This window comes from Elephas maximus, chromosome 6, assembly GCF_024166365.1.
Source record: "Elephas maximus indicus isolate mEleMax1 chromosome 6, mEleMax1 primary haplotype, whole genome shotgun sequence".
NCBI lineage: Eukaryota > Metazoa > Chordata > Mammalia > Proboscidea > Elephantidae > Elephas > Elephas maximus.
Window position 1 is genome coordinate 4,948,552 of NC_064824.1, and position 4,359 is coordinate 4,952,910.

Here is a 4,359-nt window from a genome sequence, read left to right on the forward strand (position 1 = left end):
AAAAAAAAAAATGCAGAGGGTCTTGAAGATTGCAGAGAGGGGGGCTCCGCAGGAATATTTAGGGAATCCTTTCCTTCCCTGGAGCGTCACTCTAAGGACAGCCTAGAAGCGGAGGCTGCTTTCAAAACCCCCCATGGGCCAGCCTGACCTCATCGGGCAGTGATGGAGCCTCTCTGGGGGTGGTGTTTTCCAGGGCCGTGGCCTCCACAGAGATGTGACCACCACTCTTCCTGGGCATGTGCGCAATTGAGACCATCCTATGTCCTCCACGCAAACAGGCACTGAGTGATAGTTTTTGAGGGAGAAGAAACAGTCACTATGCTAAACGTACACATCAATTATAAATGCATCCTGATTTCAAAAACCAAAAACCAAGCCAAACCAAACCCTTTACCATCGAGTCAGTTACAACTCATAGCGACCCTGTAGGGCAGAGCAGAACTGCCCCATAGTCTTTCCAAGGAGTGGCTGGTGGATTCGAACTGCCGATCTTTTGGTTAGCTGCCAAGCTCTTAGGCACTGCGCCAACAAGGCTCTGATTTCAAAAACATCAAAGTGTTTAAAAAAAAAAAAAAAGTATATCTTAGAATCAAGAAACAGTGGCACATTACAGAGTCTCTCCTCAGTGATTTGAAATGAGCTTCTTTCAGATTTCACTGCAGAAAGTGGCCTGGGCCAACCCTCTGGGGCACCCCAAGGGCAAGTGGCTGCAGTATGGCCTCCTGACAGCTAGGACATTTGGGGTCCCAGTGTCAGTCCATTCTAAAATCTCCTAACCCCTGTGGATTTCTGCACTTCTCTGGCCTGACATTAAATACCGAACAGAGTCTTCTCTCCCTGAAGTCCTTACCAAAAAGCAAAGCTGCCCCAGGTTCCCTAATACTCTCAGGGAAATCCTGTGAGGTGGTTATCATATCCATTTGACATGCTCTGAGATCATGCAGTTGTTACAAGTGACATACGGAGTCAGTCATTAAAGCCAGAGCCACAACCCAGCTCTGGCCACTGGATCAGAAGGAAAGAGTGAAGAGAAGCTTCCAGGCTGGGGCGAAGGACCAGGACCACTCTGGACAGAAGGTGGGGAATGTGGAGGCAGCATATAAGACCCCCCAAGCTGTCCTTGCCTCCCTTGCAGTGGAGAGTGGGGCCCTCCTCAGCCCTGGGGTGTTCACAGGTGGCCCTCACCTGGCCTGCCTCCCTCTTCTCACCTCTCTGCTTGGTGCCATTTTCCCTGACCTGGTATGGCAGCTGGAAGATCACAGATATGGTGTGGCTCCCATCGTGCCCACTGCCCTCAGGTATATCATGCCCTAGGGCACAAAGACTGGTCACTGGTCTGTTGCCAGCGCTTGCTGCCTCCCTTCACCTCACAATGCCACCAAGCTCTGCCCCTCCTTGGGCCCACTGACATGACAGACACACCTACTCCCCAGTGCCCTGGTCTCAGAGGAAGGGGAACACAGAGCATTATCAATTAAAAAAAAAATTAGTCCTGCTTTATTCCCCCAAGAAAGCATTCACCGAGCCCCGGCTTCCCTCAAAGCACTGTGCCTGGCACCAGGGTGGAGGGAGGGAAAGAGGACTAGGATGTGGCCGTTGTCCTAAGGAACCTTCACCTCAGAGCAGGGCACCTGGTCTGCTGTCCACGGTCTTCAGGACCTCTGGCGTTCACGGAAAATGTGTATGTGCACAAAAGTGAGGGTGTCAGCAGTGCCAGGGCCACAGCCTTTGCTCTGATGCCAAGGGGTCAACAGTGGGGCTGGGCTGTAGAATCACTCAGGAAACCTGACAAACTTTGTTAGAATGAATGAATGGAAATTCCGAGTTCAAATCTGTGTAGTGTGACAATGGTTTGGTTGCTTTAGATTCAGTCCTGCTGAGGGCAGTCTGGAGACTCTGTGAGGACAAGAGGCTCATGCTCACTCTGAGGACACTGTTGGGATGGTAGGAGGTCAGCAAGCTTCACCACCTTGTGCAGACACCCTCACCCTTGGCTCTCTCCCTGTACTTGCCCACCCATGTCCTCCAGGTGACATTTCCTACCTCTTTGTGCTCAGGGGTTCCTGCTCACCCCGCCCCTATGGCTTCTCTCACACCATCAGAGACAGCTGGCTGCCTCCATGCCTGCCCAGAGACTTGGAGCCTCCCAACTGGCAGCTTGGCCCTGGCACCCCTACCCTGCTTCTGGGATCTAGCCTGGGCCCAGGATGAGCTGAGCTGGTAAAGAGGGGCTGTGTGGAGGGTCTGTGGTGACTATCAGGTGCAGGGCTGCCAGCCATGTCCTGGGAGCAGCTCCGTACAGGATACGGAGCCAGCACCTGTCTCTGTCTGAGAGGCTGGGCTGGGCAGTGGGGCGCAGGGAAGGAGGCATGTCAGGGCCACTTAGCTGTCCTTTCAGGGTGGCCTTCTTGCCAGCGGCACCTTCTCTAAGCCAGTGTTTCCTGTAAAATCCTGAACTGACAGCAGGGACCAAGTCAGAACCAGGAGGGACATGATACAAAACGGGCTCCTGCCTCCAGGTCCAGTCCTCGGGGCCAGGTTTGGGTTGGGGGAGGGGTACAGCCATGTAATTCTAGAGGAAATGGAAGAGAACACAGAGGGAGCTTGACTGTTGAGCACTCCAGGTCTCCAGGCCAGGTATTTAACAAACATCAACACGTGTATTCTTCACAACCGTCTTACAGAGAGGCACCATTATTGTCCCCCTTTAAAGAGAAGGAGACTGAGGGTTTGAATGATTAAGTCATGCCACATTCACACAGTGAGGATTTTGTGGCACCTCTTTTTTTTTTTTTTTTCTAAGACCAACTTGTGCCAAAGCCCGTGCTTGGTGACCAAAACCTCCTCTGTCTTAGCAGCTCCCCTTCCGGTCTGCTGTGATGTTTCAAATCTCTTCTACGGTGTTCTCAGTACAGGCATTCATACACCAGGTTGAATGCAGATGTTATGGGAAAGAAGCCAGGAAAGAAGCCAGCTGCCTTTGGTAACAAAATTATTGTTTAGTTTGTCAGATTTGACCCAGGCACTGAGCAGCAGGCAGAGGACCTACAGCACCGGGGTGGGGGAAGGCCAGATTCAGAAGGGGGAGGGAGGGAACCTGCTTCTGGAGGGTGGAGGTGGCTTAAGCAGTGGCAGGAAGTGGGGAGGGGCACAGAGCACCAACTCAGCTGGACTCGGCAAGTCAAGACTATGCAAAACTTTAGGGATAGTCCACTTTAGGACTGTGCTTCTAGCCACAGCCACATCAGAATCATTTGGGGCTTTTCCCCTAAGCTCCTACCCAGGCCCATCCCTGGAAAACCCAAGTCACAGGGCAGAGAAGGGGCCTTGGCAGGTGTTTGTGGATGAGGTTCCCCAGGAGACTTTGGATATGCACCCTATTTGTCTGGTACATTAGGAAACCCTGGAGACACAGTGGTTAAGAGTTACGGCTGCTAACCAAAAGGTTGGCAGTTCAAATCCCCTAGGTGCTCCTTGGAAACTCTGTGGGGCAGTTTTACTCTGTCCCATCGGGTTGCTAGGAGTTGGAATCAACTTGATGGCAGTGGGTTTGGGTTTTTTTTTTTAATCTAGCCCAACCTCCTACTTCCAAATGACATTCAGGAGCTGGCTGGCATCATGGCTGGGCCCTGCCTTCTCCTAGTAAATATAAAATGTCAGAGAATATCCACATGAGACAAGGCCACTCTGTGACCACAGTGGATCAAGACAAGAACAAGTCCATTCTGTAATCCTACCTAAGCAGAGACAAAACAAGAGCATCATCCAGGCCACATGCATGACCAAACATCCCCTATCCTAGCTAATGAGTGACTGCTATCTCTTTTTCCAATTGCATTGTTAGCCTCAGACAAGTCTTCCTACAAGATAAGATTTATTAAGACACCTACTCACAGAATTACTCCTGCATCTTGAAAGCATACAACCCAAAACAAAGCCCTACTTCCTTAAGCCTTCCCCCAAATCACCTAACCAAACCCAAATCCTATAGTAAGTCCTCTCCAATACACCTTAAGGAGGCTCCCCATAGCTCCTTAAGGTGTGCAGTCTCCCTCGCTGCACTGACTAGTAACCCAGAGTGTCCGACTACAGGCTGGAGGGTGTTGGCCAGAAGAGCTGAGAGGGAAGACTGACCTCAGTTACCCAGTTGGCTAGAGGCTAGGCAAGAACAGACCCGTGCCCAGCAGCTCATCCTGCCTCCCACCATCGGCCTGGAGCCCTACCACGTCCCAGGAGCCCAACACCTGGGATTTGTTGACTGGCAAAGTGTCCTCCCAAAATATGTGTTGAAATCCTGACCCCTCTACCTGTGGACATAATCCTGTTTGGAAATAAGATTTTCTTCATTATACTAATTAC